Below are 22,302 nucleotides of genomic sequence, written 5' to 3' on the forward strand. Positions count from 1 at the left end.
GCTGGTGTAGCAATACTTATATCAGACAAATTAGATTTTAAAACAAAGGTTATAGTAAGGGATTAACAAGGTCACTACATAATGATAAAGGGAGCAATCCAACAGGAAGATATAACCATTACAAATATCTATGCACCTAATATAAGAGCATCTAAATATATAAAGCAGATTTTGATGGCATAAAGGGCAAGATCAACAACAATACTATAATAGTAGGGGATTTTAATACTCCACTAACATCACTGGATAGATCCTCAAGAAAGAAAATAAACAAAGAAACAGCAGACTTAAAAGACACACTGAATAAACTGGATTTAATAGATATCTTCAGAACATTTCACCCCAAAGCAGTAAAATATAAGTCTTTTCAAGTGCTAATGGTACATTCTCTAGGATAGACCACATGCTTGGACACAAAATGAGTCTCAACAAATTTAAGAAGATTGAAATCATATCAAGCATTTTCTTGGATCACAATGGCATGAAACTAGAAATCAACTACAATAGAAAAACTGAAAAACACTTAACACTTGGAAACTAAATAGCATGCTATTAAATAATGAATAGGTTAACAATGAGATCAAGGAAGAAATCAAAAATTTTTTCGTAACAAATGAAAACAAACATACAACAACTCAAAATTTATGGGACACAGCAAAAGCAGTCCTGAGAGGGAAGTTCATAGCACTACAGGTATACCTTAAGAAGCTAGAAAAAGCTCAAATAAACAATTTAACCCTGCATCTAAAAGAACTAGAAAAAAACCAGCAAGTAAAACCAGAAGAAGTAGAAGGAAGGAAATAATAAACATCAGAGTGGAAATAAATGACATAGAGGCTAAAGAGACAATACAGAGGATCAATGAAACAAGGAGCTGGTTCTTTGAAAAGGTAAACAAGACTGATGAACCTTTAACCAGATGCACCAAGAAAAAAAGAGAGAGGACTCAAATAAATAAAATTAGAAATGAGAGTGCAGAAATAACAACTGACACATCACAAATACAAAGGATTATAAGAAAATACTATGAAGAACTGTATGCCATAAAATTAGAAAACCTAGGAGAAATGGAAAAGTTCCTCAAAACATATAATCTTTCAAAAATCAATATAGGAGAATCAGAAAACCTACACAGACCGATTTCATCAAATGAGATTGAAACACTTATCAAAAAACTCCCAACAAACAAAATTTCTGGGCCAGATGACTTCACAGGTGAATTTTACCAAATATTCAAAGAAGAACTAACTCCTATCCTTCTGAAGCTATTTCAAAAAATTCAAGAGGAGGGAAGACTTTCAAACTTCTTTTATGAGGTGAGCATAATACTGATTCCAAAACCAGGTAAAGACACTACAAAGAAAGAAAACTATAGACCAATATGTAGGTAGAGCGCAGAGTGCATTCCTAGCAGCTGCGGCTGATGCAATGCTGTGAAAACATTCTAGCACCTGAAACCCTCCTAGGCACACCTAGTTGGGAGCTCGCCCACTATAAGGAAGTGACTCAACACTAAACAGGTAGCTCCCTGACCGTTTTAGCCATTGGCTGTGAAGGACGCACTGTAACACCCTATAGGCTGAACCTGTGTATATAAGCTAGCTTACTTCCTGAATAAATCGGATCTGCATCACTGAACCTGGACCCTGGAGTCGGGTCTCTGTATCTCCGTTGTCCTCACCCCTGGTGAGCCTTGTCCACACCAATATCCCTGATGAACTTAGATGCTGAAATTCTCAACAAAATATTAGCAAACCAGATCCAGCAATACATGAAAAAAATCATATATCATGATCAGGTGGGATTTATTCTAGGGAGACAAGGCTGGTACAATATCCACAAATCAATCAATGTGATTCAACACATAAACAAAAGAAAGGATAAAAATCACATGATAATATCAATAGATGCAGAAAAAGCATTTGATAAAATCCAGTGCCCATTTATGATCAAAACTCTCAACAAAGTGGAGATATAGGAATCATACCTCAACATGATGAAAACCATCTATGATAAACACAAAGCCAACATCATAATCGATGGGAAAAAATTAAAATTCACAAATGAATTCAGCAAGGTGGCAGGATATAAAATCAATATTCAGAAATCAGTGGCATTTTTATACATCAACAATGAACTAGTATTTTCTTATAATCCTTTGTATTTCTGCTGTGTCAGTTGTTACTTCTCCTCTCTCATTTCTTGTTTCTTAAGATCAGGAACAAGGCAGGGGTGCCCCCTTTCACCACTCTTATTCAACATAGTCCTGGAAGTCCTAGCCAAAGCAAGAAGAGATAAAAGGCATCCAAACTGGAAAAGAAGTAAAACTATCATTATTTGCTGATGATATGATAATGTACATAGAAAACCCTAAAGTCTCAGTCAAAAAACTACTGGACCTAATAAATGAATTTAGCAATGTGGCAGGATATAAAGTCAATATTCAGAAATCAGTGGCATTTTTATACACCAACAATAAACTACAGCTAGTGCTTGACTTATGATCATGATTGGTTTCGACAGACCGGTCATAACACAATTTTGTCTGTAAATAGATGTAGGCTATATGTACAGTACTGTGAAATGATGTTATAAAAATCTTAAAGACAAAGACAATTTCCTCTTGGTAGACATCTTGGGAGGGGTTTGATGAAAAATATCCAAGACACAAAACACAAATTGCTGTACCGAGTCTGGGATAACAGTTGAAATGGTGCACACGGAGATGGTAGTGCTGTCAGAAGCTGGTCTACACTGTTGTATGCCCAGCTGGGCAACGCTTGTGCTGCCAGACGTGGAGCAGTCGTGGCTAGCAATTGTGGTTGTAAAGTCAAATGGTCATAAGTTGCATAGGTCGTAAGTCGATCAATATCTGTATCTGAAAGAGAAATTAAGAAAACAATCCCCTTCACTATTGCAACAACAAAAAAAAAAGTACTTAGGAGTAAATTTAACCAAAGCGGTTAAAGACTTGTACTTGGAAAATTATAAAACATTGATAAAGAAAATCAAGGAAGATAAAAACAAATGGAAGCATATACCATGTTCATGAATAAGAAGAATAAACATCATTAAAATGTCTATATTACCTAAAGCAATCTATAAATTCAATGCAGTTCCTATTAAAATACCAATGCCATACTTCAAAGATAGAGAACAAATATTCCAAAAATTTATATGGAACCAAAAAATAACACAAATAGCCTCAGCAATCCTGAAAAAGAAGAATAAAGTGGGGATATCACACTTTCTAATATCAAGTTATACTACAAGGCCATCGTACTCAAAACAGCTTGGTACTGGCATAAGAACAGGCATATAGATCAATGGAACAGAAAAGAGAACCCAGGAATAAACTCACACCTTTATGGACAATTGATATTTGACAAAGGAGGTAAGAGCATACAATGGAGTAAAGACAGTCTTTTTAATAAATGGTGTTGGGAAAATGGACAGGTACTTGCAAAAAAATGAAACTGGATCACCAACTCACACCATTCACAAAAGTAAACTCAAAATGGATAAAAGACTTAAATGTAAGTCATGAAACCATAAACATCTTGGAAGAAAACATAGGCAGTAAACTCTCTGATATCTCTCATAGCAATATTTTTGCTGATTTATCTCCACGGGCAAGTGAAATAAAGGACAGGATGAACAAATGGGACTATATGAAACAAAGAAGCTTTTACACAGTAAAAAGCACCATTAATAAAATAAAAAGACAACCCACACAATGGGAGAATATATTCGCCAATACGTCTGATAAGGGGTTAATAACCAAAATTTGTAAAGAACTTGTAAAACTCAACACCAGGAAGATAATTCAATCAAAAAATGGACAAAAGAAATGAATAAACACTTCTGTATGTCCATAGAGGACATACAGATGGCCAATAGGCATATAAAAAATGTTCAATGTCACTAATCATTAGAGAAATGCAAATTAAAACCTCAATGAGGCCCTGGCCGGTTGGCTCAGTGGTAGAGCATCGGCCTGGCATGCAAGGGGTCCCAGGTTCGTTTCCTGGCCAGGGCACACAGGAGAAGTGCCCATCTGCTTCTCCACCCCTCCCCCTGTCCTTCCTCTCTGTCTCTCTCTTCCCCTCCCGCAGCCAAGGCTCCATTGGAGCAAAGATGGCCCTGGCGCTGGGGATGGCTCCTTGGCCTCTGCCCCAGGCGCTAGAGTGGCTCTGGTCACGACAGAGCGACGCCCCAGAGGGGCAGAGCATTGCCCCTTGGTGGGCAGAGCGTCGCCCCCTGGTGGGCGTGCCGGGTGAATCCCGGTCGGGTGCATGCGGGAGTCTGACTGTCTCTCCCGTTTCCAGCTTCGGAAAAATACAAAAAAAAAAAAAAAAACCTCAATGAGATATCACCTCACACCAGTCAGAATGGCGCTCATTTACAAAACAACACATAATAAGTGCTGGCGAGGATGTGGAGAAAAGGGAACCCTCCTGCACTGCTGGTGGGAATGCAGACTTGTGCAGCCACTGTGGAAAACAGTATGAGATTCCTCAAAAAATTAAAAATGGAACTGCCCTTTGACCCAGCTATCCCACTTTTAGGAATATATCCTATGAATACCAAATCACTGATTCAAAAGATGAAATGCACCCCCATGTTTATTGCAGCATTGTTTACAATATCCAAGATCTGGAAACAGCCCGAGTGTCCATCAGTGGACGAGTGGATTAAAAAGCAGTGGTACATATATACAATGGAATACTACACAGTTGTGAGGAAGAAGGAAATCTTACCTTTCACAACATGGATGGACCTGGAAACTATCGTGCTGAGTGAAATAAGCCAGGCAGAGAAAGAAAAATATCATATGACCTCACTCACTTGAGGAATCCAATGAACAATGTGAACTGAGCAATGGAACAGAGGCAGAGGCGGGATCAAAGGGACCAGAGGGAAAGCGGTCAGAGGGAAAGTAAAAGAGAAGCCGGGATCAGAGAAGGGAAAGAGATTGATGAAATTATATATACATAACACAGCATTATAGAGAACAAAACAGCAAATCCTGGAGAGAAGAAGGGAAGGCCGTGGGGGAGGGAGCATGGGGAGGACCAGGGGAATAAGGGGGTGAGGGGAGATATATTCTGTGGGACACAAATCTATGTAAACACAAATTAAAATCATGAAAAAAAAGATCCTAGTAGTCAAAATACAACTAAAATTATTTTTAAAAATCAATAGAAAAATTGGAAGATAAAGTCAAGAAAATACTCTCAAAAAGCAAAACAAGGAGAGAAAAAATTTTAAAAAATTAAAATATCAATCCAGGAATTTACATATGACTATGAGGAGTTCCAGAAAGGGAGAACAAAGAAAATGGTGGCAGGAAAATGGACACACACACACACACTCACACACACACACACACACGTATACATACACATGCTTAATTCTCAGGCCCAAAAGATATAAAACTGTAAATTAAAAAGGTCTACTATCACACAAAATGAGTAAAATAAATTCCTACGACACATGGTCATGAAATTTTAGAACACCAAAATAAAAAGAAAATCCTAAAAGCTTCCAGAGAGAAAAATAATATTGTAGATCCCATAAAAGAAACAAAAGTCCAAATGCCTTTGGATTTATAACAATTACATCAGAGGTGGAGGCCGAGTGTAAAAGTTGGGAACCTGGGTATCTGGGGTTGAATCCTGACTCTATTCTCTATCAGCGATGTGACCTTGCACAGTTAATTAATCTCTCTGTGCCTCGGTTTCTTCATCTGAAAAATGGCATTAATAACAGTATGTATTGCATATGGTCGTGATGAGGACTAAATAAGTTACGTTTGGAAAAGCATTCAGAATAGTGTCTTGCACCTAGTATTTGCTATTTAAGGATTTCCTAAATAAATTTAAAGAAGACAAATTAAAATAAAAAGCCTTCAAAATTTTTTCTATTTATTTATTTTAATTTAGACAATTAAATTTAACAAGGTGATTGATGGGTATACAACATCATCAATTGTCCAAATGATGTGGAGATGTTTTCTCTAAATCTATGTTCTCTGGTTGACCAATATCACCCTGTTAAATTTAATTGCTTTCAAAATTTCAAGGGAAAATGAGGCCTGACCTGTGGTGATGCAGTGAATAAACTGTTGACCTAGAATGCTGGGGTCGCAGGTTCAAAACTCTGGGCTTGACCAGGGCACATTATGAGAGTTGATGCTTTCTGCTCCTCCCCTCCCTTCTTCTCTCTATCTCTCCTTTCTAAAATGAATAAATTAAGAAAAGTTTTAAAAATAAAGGAAACATTAGTTAAACCTAAAAATCAATATCTAACTACAACTCTTAACTATGAGAATAGGAAAAAAAATCTTTTCAGACACACAAAATCTCAAAAAAAATTACTTCCTCTATACCTTTTTCTTGGAAAGCTCCAAAATTACGAGCATCACTAAATCAGGATTTAAACTAAGAAAGAGGAAGGTACAGTAGCCAGGAAATAGTGAGTCTAATGTAAGAGAAAAGTCCCAGGACCAGAGCAGTATAGCAAGCAGAGAGGGCAGCAGTGAAGATCAAAGGAATTCCTCCAGGAAAATAAGCGGAATGGATAGTTTAACACCAGGTCTGACTATGCAGAACGTTATATTGAAAGGAAAGAGAAAAATTAGAAAAGCTTACAAGGTACAGGGAAATGGACAAGTGAAAATAAATCAAACAATTACTAACGACAAGGAAAACCAAAAGTTCTACAAGAAACAATTAGTACAGAGCTGGCAAAGCAGAGAGCAATGTCTATTTAATCCAGTGATGCAAATACTTAATAGTAATTTAACTACAGTCTGTGATACAATTGTACCAGGAGGACTTGAAAAGGATGAGAATTGGGGGGAGGGGTTGGGGGACATGTGTACTAAATGGCATTTACCAAAATAAGACATTGATATAACCTCAAAATTAAAAAATAGATTGAATATTGACATATCCAGAAACAAGGAGGTGATATCAGACCAGATATTTATCCCAAATAATGTTTCCGATTTCTCTTTGAGTCTTCTCACTGATCCTGGGCACTCCTTAAACTTCCTCTTAGGTCCAGCTAGGAGGCTGATGGCATGTGTTCTCATAACCATTTCATAAGAAGCATACAGAAGGCCGGAGAGAACTGAGTCCAGAGCCTGTCCTCTGGTCAGGTTGGTGTGAGGGAATTTGTCTTTGTTGTTTGACTCTCATATTTCTTTCCTTTTAGTTATTGATTTTAGAGAGAAGATAGAGAGAAAGGCAGTGGGAAAATAGGGGGAAAGAGTGAGAAGCATCAACTCATACCGTTTCCCCGAAAATAAGACCTAGTGCAATTGTTTTCAAGCTTAGAAATATAAGACCTCCCCTGAAAATAAGACATAGCGCATCTTTAGGAGCAAAAAATTAATATAAGACACTGTTTTATTTTCGGGGAAACATGGTAGTTGCTTCTCACATATGCCTTGACCAGGCAAACCCGAGTTTCAAACCGGCAACCTTAGCATTCCAGGTCAACACTCTACCCACCAACGATCAAGCTCGACCTGCATATTTCATTCTCTGTCATAGGAAGGCAATTTTCTTGTCTAGTTTACTGTTTAGCTTGATTGCCACTCTTGGTACATCATCTGGAATAGTCTCCCATGCTCTTGCTGAGAAAGTAGGCATTGATACCATTCCTGTTCAGGAAAGTATTTATCTGCCTTGATACGAAGACCTAAGTTACTGAGAAGATAGGTCAAAGAAAATTCTCAACTTGTTTTTCTGCTAGAAGCTGTGCATCGTGTTCTTATAGCTACATCTCCCACCTCTCCCTTAATTTTGATCACTTTAACTTAAGGAGTGCCAATAGGATTGCCAGGATTTCTTTTCTTTTTTGTGACTTCAGACTTCAGTCTGACCCATTACACCATACCTAATAGAAATTCTTTGAATTTTGTGGAATGTGGTTGGCACTATACCCTGGTTTCAAAACAAATGAGTTGGGGGATATTTTGTTTTTGTTTCTTTAATGTCTCTTGGCTATTTCCAATTCTGAGAAAAACTTCAGAAACTTATACATAAGCTGCCATCTTTCCCAGAAGTCTGTAGCAACTGGCAAGATTTCTTGATTCTCCTAAATGTGCTTTAATTCATATCTAAATATTCTTTTTGGGAACTGGAAAGCCAACAGGGTTTTTGCAGTTTGGATTTTGGGGGGACAGAGGTGCGGGGAACTGTCTGTAAGGTGACAGTCTGCCCAGCACCCCACCTCACTTGTTCTGTGAAGTTACTAAAGGCTGTTAAGCTGTGGTGCTGGATTGTTTGCACTCATCCTACCCCGCATGTCTTCTGGAAAAGACTGAAAACAAGTTTTTTCTATCCTTTGTTCTGTGAAAAGTTAAGATGTTATATATGGTGGGGGTTTTCTGCACTTGGTAAAATTCTTGGGTTGCCTTGGAAATGTGATCAGAGATCTCTGCTTTGCTAATGGCCTCACTTTGCTCTATAAATAAAGCAAGAAACAAGCATGGAGCGTGCTCTCTTCTTGCTAGCAGCAATTGCAGAGCTCTCCTGACCCCATCCTTTATTTCTTTAAGCTTATTTTCTTAATTCCGCGCTGTTCCCACTCATGACCTGGAATTACTAGTCACGCTGGTTCATGGCATATTCTTGTAAAATGTATTAAAAATAGACCTTTTCAAATTCACAACCTGAAGAGTTTACATTTTAATGCATACTAGGTCATACTACCTGGTCCTGTATTGATTCAGGAATACCATCAGAATTAAGAAGTGAGTAGGAAAGCAGTAAGCCAGACACTGAGGTTGTCAGTGAAGTACAGATGACCACAACACTGCAACAAGAGGAGTATTAGACTATCCTGTCTAATGGCATAAACCTCAGAGGAAATGGAGATGGGGTTATTTTTGCTTGTTTTTATGGATGTGTGTTTTTTTCATTGATTTTTAGAGAGAGAGGAAGGGTGAGAGAGAGAGAAACAATGATTTGTTGTTCCACTTATGCTGTCATTGGGTGATTCTTATATGTGCCCTGATGGGGATCGAACCCACAATCTGAGCATGTCAGGACCATGCTATAACCAGCGATGCTACTCAGCCAGGGCCTGTGTTTTGTTTTTGTTTGTTGAACAAAAAAGGTAACAATGAGCAACAAGATTTATACTTATTCCATTATCCCACCTCTACCAAATCTTGAGTTATCTGAAACATAAAAGTATAATCAGCTTCCACTAGAAAGAGCTAAAGGTGAAGCAGTGCCTTTGGGGGCAGCCAGATATCAGTACTAATAATATTTTATTATAAAATAGAAGAAATCACCCCAGCAAGTTGTTGGTACAAAAGAAGGGAAGAGAAAGAAGATTAGAATCCTGGAAAACATTGACATCAAAATCTTATGGTAGGCCTGACCTGTGGTGGCGCAGTGGATAAAGCGTCGACCTGGAAATGCTGAGGTCGCTGGTTCGAAACCCTGGGCTTGCCTGGTCAAGGCACATATGGGAGTTGGTGCTTCCAGCTCCTCCTCCCTTCTCTCTCTCTGTCTCTTCCTCTCCTCTCTAAAATGAATAAATAAATTTTAAAAAAATCTTATGGTAAATTTACAATTATCTTATATTAAAACAACACATGTACCTAATTTTCAACTTCATATAATACTAAAAGGTTCATAATGACAAAGAACAGTTTTCTACCTCTCCCCCCGTCCCTGCTCTGGCCCTACACTACAAAGGCAATGTCTCAAATTCATTTTCAACAATCCTTGTTCTCTTTGGTTTTGCCTTGAATATTTAACTTAACCTTATGCTTTTAGCTTTTTATTCAATTTTAGTTTTAGGTGTTAGCTACTGACTTCTTCTTATGGTGGATGAGGACTTAGTTCTTCCACATCATACTGCTCTTCACTCAACCGCCCACTCTAGCCAACGGCTCAATAATTTTTGGTAAATCCATTAATCACTGTCTACATTATAGGAATGCATGATAATGCTTCTGAGGAACCAAATAGTCCTTTGTAACCATACCTCCTGTCTTGTTCAATGCTTCATTTTCTCTAGACTTGATAATTACCCCATCCTTTCATTTGTTTGATTCTCAGTGTACCTCTAACATTCTAACATATTGTTTTTCCAAAATGCTCCAACATCTTTGGCACCTGTCGACTGATAACTTTTGAATACATTCAAACATATTGGTTCCAGTTTCAGCCCCTAGAGACCTTTCTTCCTGATGACTCCATGTTTCTGCTTCAATTTGGAATGGTGTTTCTTTAGCTTTGTTACACAGCTTTTATTTTTAGGACTTCCCTTTGCTGCTCTCCCTCCCCTTTCCCAGATCCCATGTCTTCCTCTTTCTTAGTTGACTTCTGCATTTTGGTAAAACATATTCTCCCATACCTTCCCAAAGAAAGGTTGCAAAGGAGATAAAGCTTCTGCATTCCTAAATATATTTTAAAGTTTGTATATTCTACCTTTATATTTGATTGATAATTTGCTGAAGTCTAGAATATTTCAAAGTTGATATATTATTTTACATATGTGATTTTTGAATGTGCATTTGTAACTAAATACAGTAAATAGTAATAGAAAAATGAGAGAATGAGATGTGAGGAAGTAGAGACAAGAGCAGATTTTCTTTTTGAATTTGATTTTGGAAATAAAAGGGGAGCACCTAACTGGTGGCGGCACAATGAGCAGAACATTGACCTCGGACTCTGAGATCCCAGGTGTGAAACCCTAAGGTTGCCAGCTTGAGTGTGAGCTCACCTGGCTTAAGCACAGGCTCACCAGTTTGAGCGTGAGGTCACCGGCTTGAGCATGGGATAATAAACATGAGCCCATGGTCACTGGCTTGAGCCCAAATGTCGTTGGCTTGAGCCCAAATGTCATTGGCTTGAGCCCAAGGTCGCTGGCTTGAGCAAGGGGTCACTGGCTCAGCTTGAGCCTTCCACTCAGGGCACGTATGAGAAGCAATCAATGAACAATTAATGTGCTGCAACTATGAGTTGATGCTTCTCATCTCTCTCCCTTTCTGTCTCTATCTCTCTCTCTCTCTTACACATATACACAAAGGAGAAAGAAAAAGAAAAGGAAAGAAGAGAGATAACTAAATAGAGAATGTAAGATTCAGAAGGCTTTCTTTATTTTCTTCCTTTACTAAAAAGAAAAATAAAAAGGAGGGATTCAGAATATTTATAGACTTCAAGAAATGATCCAAAAGAGATTAAATGTTGAAAATAAGAAGAAGAGATAATCTAATCAAACATAATCTTAGTCTCCCTCCCCCCCCAAAAGAGAATGAGAGTGTAGTCGAAGAGTTAGCCTTATATAAGAGGGGTAATATTTTTTTTTTCAAAATTAAAGCAAGGTAGATTGAAGGAGGTAGACGGTTGGTTGATAATAGAGATAAAAAGGACAGGAAGCTGAGAAAGGCAGTATGATAACCTGTATTTTTCTCTTTTCAGTAGAAGGCAAGGGTAGGTTCTGAGAGAGAGAGAAGAGAGGAGGTAGAAGGGATGAAGCCAGCAGGGCAGTCGAGTTGTGGGGAATGGGAGAGAGCTAGACAGAGGAATATAATAGGATTACCAAGAAGTTCTGGATTGCAAGAATAATCCAGCCCTAAATTTTAGAATCCTAAGAGTCAAATAGCAGACATATGAGATAAACACTGACTTCCTCTTTCCATGCTGCCAGGATGGTCAGGGTTGGGTTTGGAGACGAAATGCAGAAATAGAGAGTACCTTGGGTCACTTTGCACCTAACCGGTTCTTACTGAATATGAAGTTTCCACTTCCCTACAAATGGCCCTCCCACCAAAAGATCAAGTTCCTAAGGGTATCCAGGCCATGAACACACCTGATCTAATCACTAGCAGTGTGGAATTAGAAAACGTGCTGTACAGGTGCAGACAGAGGCAAGGAGGTGAGAACATGCTTACCAACTTGTTTACAAGCAAGGTATTTTTTAAAGGGTTTTTCTTATTGTGTAGTTTTGCAAGATGTGATTTATAAATAGCATTGCCAAATATGTTTAGTAACATGCCATGCTTTCAGGGAAATCTACTATTCTCTATTCAAACTACACATGCAAACCCTGTATTTTACATATGGAGAAACCGAGGCACAGAGTAGATACCTGAGGTCATAGCACTAGTGAACAGAAGCATTGAGATTCAAACTGGTGGCTTGACCTAGTGTAAAGCCTAAACCTTAAACCACCATTCATTTTACTTGAAGCACTCACATACATTTGGTACACTCATCATTCATTTAATATATATTGAACAATTCTCTGCTTGAATAAAGGAAGGGGAGAGAGAAAGCCTCCCATGTCCCATATCAGACATCCTTCTTGGTCCTTTCCGGAAGCCAACCCTGACAAATCCTTGGAGCAGAGCAGGTGGAGCCCTGGCATTCATCTGAACACAGACTGAGAACACAGTACAGACCAAATGCATAGCAAACGAGGCTTCTGTAAGCCTCTCTTGTCAGAACTGTGACTTATGTACCTCTGCTTATGTACACGAGAAGGTAAAATTAGATTTTTATTCAAGTTATCATTCTTTGTTGGAAACTGTTAGCTCTAACAGCACTGTCCAATAGAAATATAATTCAGGCCATGCATGTAATTCTAAATTGTCCAGTAGCCATATGTTTTAAAAAGTACAAAGACACAGGATTAAATTTAGTAAGTTAACCCAATATACCCCCAAATTATTATTTTAACATATAATTAATATAAAAAATTATTGATGAGGTATTTCACATTCTTTTTTTTTGTATTTTTCTGAAGCTGGAAACGGGAGAGACAGACAGACTCCCGCATGCGCCCGACGGGGATCCACCTGACACGCCCACCAGGGGCTAACGCTCTGCCCACCAGGGGGCAATGCTCTGCCCCCCTCAGGGGCGTCGCGCCTGGAGCAGAGGCCAAGGAGCCATCCCCAGCGCCCGGGCCATCTTTGCTCCAATGGAGCCTTGGCTGCGGGAGGGGAAGAGAGAGACAGAGAGGAAGGGGGGGGGTGGAGAAGCAAATGGGCGCTTCTCCTATGTGCCCTGGCCGGGAATCGAACCCGGGTCCCCCGCACGCCAGGCTGACGCTCTACCACTGAGCCAACCAGCCAGGGCCTTCACATTCTTTTTTATATGAAGTCTTCAAAATCTGGAGTGTAATTTGTACTTTCAGCAGATCTCAATTTGGCCTAGCCTCATTTCAAGTGCTCAGTAGCCATATAGGGCTAGTAGCTATAGTACTACTGGACAGCAAAGGGCTGGAAATTTACTCACTGTGAGGCAAACTTGGCTTCCCCAAAATTCCACTCATAAATCTGGTTATGTTCCATCGAGCGAGAAAGTACAACTCCATCCATTTCTGGGGCTTGGCCTCTTTTAATATCACATGTAATGAAATAGAGGTCTAGAATTGAAATAAACGCCCAAGGTCATCCACTGAGTCGGTGGTAAAGCCGGGATGAGCACTCAGGTGTTTCTCCCATAACATCATGTTTCTTTCTCTCACAAGGCTGATTTCTTACGTTGAAAAATATTCTTGGGCTTCTGTTTTCAAAGCCAATCCTTTTAATTTTCCTCATATGTGTTTCTCAGACCTGCCATTTGCCTAACACAGCGTTTTGCATATGGCAGGGACTCTATAAATGGTTTTTAGTCAAATTAGATTTGTGCAGTTTCTATAAATAGTACCTATACAAATTATTATTCACTTGTCTTTCTATAGTTATTCAAACATTTTAGTACCTACACCATGTAAAGCACTGTGTCCCACAATCATAAAGGAAAAAAGAACTTTGAGATAACCTATCTGGCTCTCATGACATCTGGTAAATGCTAAATTATTTTCTAATGTTCTTAAACTATCTTCTACAGAACATAAAATAGTATTTTTCTGGGAATCAGGATTAAACATACTGGCCTTTGTTACCCATAATCCATCCCTCTGGAGAATTAAGGCAATCTTTTCTCATTTCTATGTGTCTGAACTCTCTCCCATTTCCCCTAATTTATCATAGATTACTGCTAGTCATTCTGAGACCTCATTCTTAAGTTCCTTCAATACCCTAAAAATTAATTTGTTTGAGCCTATTTGGTAAAGTTCTCTTACTTGCTTCTTCCCCATCAAACCCCATCAAAGTTCTTTATGTTAGTGATCCTCAAAATGAGACCCTTTAAAGAAAACAACTAATAGTATTTGTTGTTAGTGAAAAAATTCTTGCTTTTAATTAAAATTGTTTTAAAACTTGTATCTGCCACCATGAACTTGATAGCTTCCTAATATATAGTTAAAGACTTTTCTACTGAGCTCAGGATATTAACAAATGTGACTTTTTTTTTTTTTTTTTTTTGCATAGTGTAATGAAGTATGTCAACATTTGGAAGACCTGCAGAAGAGAGTCAACCAATATTTTCCAAATAACCCATACATGATGTTACAAAATCATGATGGGTAAAAAATCCATTCAAAAACAAGATAAAACAATGGATTTTAATTAAACGGTACAAAATTCATTGAAGGTTTCCAATTCCATATTGCAACTAACCTTTAAGAAAGTATAACTTGATGAGTTAGGTAGTATCAAAATTATCTACAATTACCTGAAAGGGCTGTTAAAATACTTCTCCCTTAAGCCTGATTTATGGTGGCGCACTGGATAAAGCGTCAACCTGGAATGCTGAGGTTATCGATTTGAAGCCCTGGGCTTGCTTGGTCAAGGCACATATGGGAGTTGATGCTTCCTGCTCTTACCCCTTTCTCTTTCTCTCTCTCTCCTCTCTCTCTCAAAAAAATTTTAAAAATTATAAAAAAAATCTCTCTCTTTTCTAACTACATATGGTATCTGTGCAAGGCCATATTTTCTTCACCTACTGCAACCAAAACAACATGTCACAACAGATTAAAATGCAAAATCATATATGAGAATCCCTTATCACTAAAACTTTTGTTTTGAATACTTTTATTAAAATGGTACTTTTATTAAAATGGTCACATCTTCCTGGTTCTTCCTACTTAAGTGATTTTAGATATGAGGTTGTATTGATTTGGGGTGCTGTTAAAATATTTCTAGGAAATATTTTGGGTTTGTTTTTGTTTAAGCAGACAATCATCAACCCAGTTAGGCTCCGACTGTAAGCTCTGTCTCATCTTCTGTGGGTGGTGGTTCTTACCTGTTTAATTTTCTAGGGTTTGCTATGGTTCCTTGGGTCTGTTCTGAGTATGCCTGTTCCAGAGTGAGCCCAGGATATGTGGGAGTTCAGACACAGCATTACAGGACCCCCTTTCCAGCTCACTCCTCTTTAGAATTTTCCCCCTTCCCCTAACTCCTTGTTCTCTGGCCCACAGAAAACTTTCCTGGTTCTTCTAGCCAGAAAGCTGGATTTCTCTTAGTTTCAACCACTCGTGTTCTCCCCTGTTGTGTGACTTCACAAGTAGGGCCACCTTGGGGAAAAGCCGTAAGAGAAAAGAGGGAAAAAAAATGAAGAACACTTTTATACAGGTTGCTTTTCCAAGTCTTAACTCTCCTTTACAATGTCTGCTTTTGTTTACTTTTCAGAGTTCTTAGGTACTTGCATTTTGTATCTGGTCCAGAGATTTTTTTTTTTTTAATTTTTTTTTTATTTATTCATTTTAGAGAGGAGAGAGAGAGGGAGGGAGAGAGAGAGAGGAGAGACAGGGGGGAGGAGCTGGAAGCATCAACTCCCATATGTGCCTTGACCAGGCAAGCCCAGGGTTTCGAACCGGTGACCTCAGCATTTCCAGGTCGACGCTTTATCCACTGCGCCACCACAGGTCAGGCCAAGTCCAGAGATTTTTAATTGCATCAGCAAAAGAGATGGGCTTGAGTTAGTTTAATTCCACATTGGCTGGAATCAGAGTTCTCCTGCCTACCGCCAATTTTACCTTCCACCACTCTCCCCTGTCACTTATTCTGCTCTAGTCTTTCCTTCTTCTGGTTTCCTAAATGGCCACAACTGTTTCTACACCAAGCTGTTGCACTTGCTCACTCTTCTGTATAAAATCTGATTCCCTAACCTAAAATGTAAGCACTATGACCTTTTCTGACTTTTACACTACTGTGTAAAAGTATTGTGTCCAACTGGACACAATAGGCAAGAACGTAACTTGGGTGGCTGGTTGGCCTGCTTAACTGAGAACCAATGACTTAAAACTGGGTACTCTAGTTCAAGCAAAAATAAAGCCCAAGTTTATTCAATTGATTTAACACTCAACTAGCAAATAAAAAAAGCTAGTTTAAAAATATGTGCCAACATCTTACCATCTTACTTATCAAGAACTTTGTAAGATACAGTTGTTTCTTTTATGGCTCAATTAACTACTTCTCTTTGCTTTTTTATTTTGCAGGACTTTACACCTTGTAGTCAAGTTGGCTTTTCTTCTGTCAATAATAAAGAATACTGGCAGGACTTCATTATCCATTAATGGTTTTAGGTTTGTTTGCTTTGTAAATTTGATTAAGACTGCCTTGGGTTCAAATCCAGTTCCCTACTTACTAGCTGTGAGATCTGGGTAATTTAAGTAATCTTTGAGATAAAACCACCTACCTTGCAGGGCAGATAAAGCATGTGAAATGTCCACCAGTGTCTCACAAAAATTGCAGGATCAAAAGAATGGTATTTATTATTTTCCTATCCCTGTAAGGGATACTGCTACTGAGGTAGCAGACTTATCACAAAATTCCTATAAATTTTAAATTTCTTAAAATTTATTCATTTTAGAGTGGATAGAAAGAAGGTGGGGGAAGAGTAGGAAGCATCAATTCCCGTATGCACCTCAACCAGGTAAGTCTGGGGTTTCAAACTGGCGACTTCAGTGTTCCAGGTCGATGCTTTATCCACTGCGCCACCAGAGGTCAGGCGACCTATGAATTTTAAATAGCATCTTCAGATTTTCTGAGGTAGAACTGTGTTTTAAATTTCTTGAGAAAGATTCAAGTAGCTTGAGGTTTTCAAGCACCTCCTAGCCAAGATGTTACCTCAGTAAATCATGTTCATAGTGATATTTTTGCTTTAACCTTATTGGATTTTTAAAATAGATACAATGGCAAAGTCTTCTCCAAGGATGACAGCTAGTCTACTGAGTCTGGCAAAGGGACTTTTACTTTATGCCTACTCTTCTACTGAAGACTAAATATTATTATTCCTTTCAAAGATTTATTTAATATATAGTACTAGTAAGTGTAAGAACCTTATGCATTATTCATATAAATTGTGAAGGCTGTACACAGTAAACAAAGTATTAACCCAGGGGTAGTCAACCTTTTTATACCTACTGCCCACTTTTGTATCTCTGTTAGTAGTCAAGTTTTCTAACCGCCCACTCGTTCCACAGTAATGGTGATTTATAAAGTAGGGAAGTAACTTTATAAAATTTATAAAGCAGAGTTACAGCAAGTTAAAGCATATAATAATAATTACTTACCAAGTACTTTATGTCGGATTTTCACTAAGTTTGGCAGAATAAATCTTTATAAAACAACTTACTATAGTTAAATCTATCTTTTTATTTATACTTTGGTTGCTCCGCTACCACCCACCATGAAAGCTGGAATGCCCACTAGTGGGCAGTAGGGACGAGGTAGACTTCACTGGTTAATAATTAACCAATTAAACCTTGTTGAGAATTAACAATGTAAAATGTTGAGCTTTCTTGACAATGACATCTTCATGGAACTACTGAAAATTAAGAAGTTCACTAATTTTTCACATCTACTTATGAAATTTGAATACATACTCTTCCTTATAGATGATAAGAATTGGAAAATTTGGGGATCTTTAAAAATATGATTAATATAAAAAAGAGCAGCATAAATGTAACTAATTTGCTAGATTTCCTCCTGATTTGCACATCATGAAGTATTTTAATGTCAGTTAATTGAATTACTTTAGCTCTCTAAAAGTTTTACACATAAACATTGTCATACTTGAGTATTTTTACATTTTTGATAAGTTTCACAATACCTGCAGGTCACATTTAATTGTGAATATTATTAAAATACAAAAACATAATTAACTTCATTTTTTCAAGTCTCAGGAAAGAAGTTATAAATTTTAAGAAAACACTACTGTGAAAACAGGGCACATTTCCCTATAAATTAGGTTTGAGAGCTTACTTATTAATATTTAAAGAAGCAATTACACTATTGGAAAATACTCTCAAATTCAATGAGGTAGATCAGGGGTAGTCACCCTTTTTATACCTACCGCCCACTTTTGTATCTCTGTTAGTACTAAAATTTTCTAACTACCCACCGGTTCCACAGTAATGGTGATTTATAAAGTAGGGAAGTAACTTTACTTTATAAAATTTATAAAGCAGAGTTACAGCAAGTTAAAGCATATAATAATTATTACTTACCAAGTACTTTATGTCGGATTTTCTCTATGTTTGGCAGAATAAATCTGTATAAAACAACTTACCATAGTTAAATCTTTTTATTTATACTTTGGTTGCTCCACTACCGCCCACCATGAAAGCTGGAACGCCCACTAGTGGGCAGTAGGGTCCAGGTTGACTACCACTGAGGTAGGTTCAAGAGACATTCCCAGTAAGTGAAGTTTAACCTTTAGGCCAAGACCAAAGAATATATGCAGTATTTTATTCCAAATTTACATGACAAATTGTCACAGTAGGAAAATTGTGTTATACCTTAAATTCTTTCTAAAGCAAAATGAAAAAAAAAAAAAGGCTTTATTAGACTCAGAGTAAAAACAAGATGCAAAATTGCTAAGAAAAATGAAAATGTCTTTAAAACTATTTAGAATTCTATGTAAAAATTAAGAATTAAAAGCTAATAGTTAACATTTTCTTTTAATATATCATGCCCAATTATAAGTGCCTTCCCTGAGGAGAGGAAGAAACTGATTATAGTACTAACATCAGTTAATAATGTCCTGATAATTATAAATTTGTATTATATCACATTAATTCAATTATACTATTTTCCCTTGACCACAAAGTTAAACTCGTTGGATCTTAAAATAAAGGAGAAAAGAGGTGTTCTTTGTGAAAAATATTTCTTTTACTATTTAGATACTTATACCTTTCCAGAGGTTTCTGCTTATGAGCTAGAATTATATAGGCCTAAAGCCCAAGCTGGGGAGCTCAGTTGGCATTGTCCCGGATACATCAAGGTTGTGGGTTCAATTTCTGATCAAGCCATATACAAGAATCAACCAATGAATGCATAAATAAGTGAAACAGATCAGTTTCTCTATCCCTTTCTCTAAAATCAATACACTAAAAACTATATATATATATATATATATATATATGTATATATGCCATAAATTTTACTCCTCTTGTTTTTCAAGAAACTCAAAATTTATAACGTGTTCCCCATTAATAAATCATAAATGACATTTTCTTTCAGCTTTACAGAAATGTTTAAGGCCATAATAGAATTTTAACTTCTACTGAAAAGCAGTATCAAGTATTTTCAAAACCTAAGTGCTTATTTAGTAAGATTGTAAGAAAAATTTTTAAATGAACTCTGGGAATGAGGATAAATAGATGGCTTTTATAGGTTTTGACAAACCAATTTAGAAAAAGTGATTTAGAACATTGTGACTACTTTGGATACTTTAAAAAACTCTCCCTAGATATATCAATAATAATCTTGTAAATCAGGAATTTATGATTGTAAAAGGTAAAAATAAAATTTTACTGAGTGTTTCCTGTTGAAGGAATGAAAACTTTCTTACACCCGTTTGATGGGTCTGTTCAGTTTTCACTTTTCCAGTGAGGCCTATTCCCTGCCCTCTCCACCTCTACAAACCCTCTTCCACATTTCCCCCCATAGCAGTTATTACCTTGTTTGTGTATGGTATGTTAATTACCACCTATTATCTTGTAGAGAATGTAAACTCCATGAGGGCAGGGATCTGCTGTTCACCCACTGGTATCCCAGGGTCCTCAACCACCAGGTGAATGACTTGTAATTTAGCTTCTTTGTTGCATCATGCTGTTTACAGATGTCACTTTGGGTTTTGTTTCATTTTTACTCCCCTGTTGGTTGCTCAAGAAATCCATTCCAGATCCTTCAAAAGCATTAGTTCAAACACATAAAAAAAGCTATGGTAACAAATTATTCCAGATATCAGTGGAAATTAATATAATTATTTCTTGTTCATGCTAATGTTTAACATATTCAATGAATGGGAAAGATTTGAAGGAATTCTTCTCCAAATGGTCACTCAACACCCACGCCGACCAGAACATGTCTTCTCTGGTCACTAAATTAAGGAGAGAAAAGCTAGAGGGTTGTACAAGAGATTTTATTTTTCTGCCTCAGAAATGTCATGTAACTTTTGCTGCTGTTCATTGGAATAAAGTTATTATGGCCCCATTTAACCTTAGAGGGGTGAAAATTTTAAAAAGCGAATGGAATATTTGGTGATAATCACTGTAACATATGCATTTTATATTTCACATCATGTATCATAATTCATAATTATTTGAATAAAATCTATTTCCTCTATTAGAGTGTAAACTCAAGGGCAAGAGAGGGTGTCTGTTTGATCACTAATATAGTCCAAACATCTGTTACATATAACAGGGACTTAATAAATACTTGCTGAATAAAGTTTAAAACCAATTATTCAAAAATAATTATCCTTTTACTTTTTTAAAGAAATAATACTCTCCAAAGGAAAGCATTTCTATTTTTTATGTCCATCGGTAGCCAAATGGAACAACATAAACATTTCCAATACACCAACTTTGGTTAAATGCACAGCTTTAAAATAACTCATTAATGCACACATCAAGATCTTACTAACAAACACATAATATCCAAAATTCATTACTTACTGTATGTCAGTGGTCATCCAGGGTTAACATTTTCATTATATGAACAGTGAATTTCCAGTGATAACTGTTTGCTTGAATCAAACTATTTTAATTTTTAAAGTTAGTCTAGTACTCTACCAGACACATACACATGCACATGTGCATTCACCCACCCACACACACACTTACAAACTGCCCATTAGGGCATAGGACAATTGAAATAGCAAAGGAAAATAGGAACTGACAGGAGATTTGTAAATGTGGGAAGTAATGTGGATAACTGAATAGAAAATTCTAAAGATGCACAGATATAAAAGCCAATAAATGATAGACTACAGAAAGTCACACCTAAACATTTTAAGAATTTCACTATAGTAAACGAATTCCCCAAACTGAAACCCTAGAGCCATGAATTCAAGCCTTGCTCCATTTCACACAAACCAAATCTCGGACCATTTTAAAAATAAAAATCCACATGCAACAAGAGATATAAATTATTTTTAATTTAAAAATGAAAAATATAAATCCTTGTTAAACACTTCATTTAACAATATGCAGCTTTAAAATGTGATAATGCTCAAAGATGGCAGTTGGCTTCACTCATGTATGTAAAAATGTTCTTAAAATATCAAGACATTGGCTTCTAAGTTATGGTCTGTCCTCCAGCTAAATTGTTTTTCACCAAAATTCTCAAACAACTGTCAAAGAGTTTTATGTTCTGTTATAAACCCACCATTATACTGAACATGGTAAGTTCCAGAGCTAAAGGTGCAACATTCATGAACTATAGTTTTTGATGTGATGGAAGTCACATGAACATACAGATTTAAAGACAAAGAAGTGATAAACCAACAGTAGCTTTTTTTTTTTTTAGGTGTTAAAATAACTCACTCTAAATTAAGCAACTGTTTGGGAATTATAAAAACTGAAAATCTCATCCTTTTCCCACCTGTAAGGTAAATAGAAAGGTGATGGAATATAACTACTAATATTCTTGTTTATCTGTTTAACATAATTCCAAAATTCAAATATTTAAAATGCTGTTTAAAGAATCTACAGTGTTAAGTTTATGTATGCTAAGTAAATGTTTAATTTACTTAGACATGTATCATCCTGATGTCAACAATATTTTAAACTCATGATTAACCACTTAATTGGAAAGGGCTCTCAGTAACTGTATACAGTCTCCACCTGCAGCATTAGAAAAACATCAAGCCACTGTCCATTTCCTGATGTAACTGAGCATTCTACAAATCCATGACAGAAATACTAAGCTTAAGGGCTATGAGAGTATGCACAGTACAAATTTCATTTTTAAAGAAAATATACATGAATTACAGAGAAAAATGATTGTATAGTCACTAACGTATTAATAATGGCTATTCTCCAGGTGGTGTGATTATTTTGTTCTCATGGGAAAGTATTCTCAAAATAACTAATTTAAGGACCAAAGGTTTTACCACCGATGAAAGTATTTTGTCCTTTCCTGTTTTC

This window comes from Saccopteryx leptura, chromosome 9 (assembly GCF_036850995.1).
Source record: "Saccopteryx leptura isolate mSacLep1 chromosome 9, mSacLep1_pri_phased_curated, whole genome shotgun sequence".
In the NCBI taxonomy this organism is placed as follows: Eukaryota; Metazoa; Chordata; class Mammalia; order Chiroptera; family Emballonuridae; genus Saccopteryx; species Saccopteryx leptura.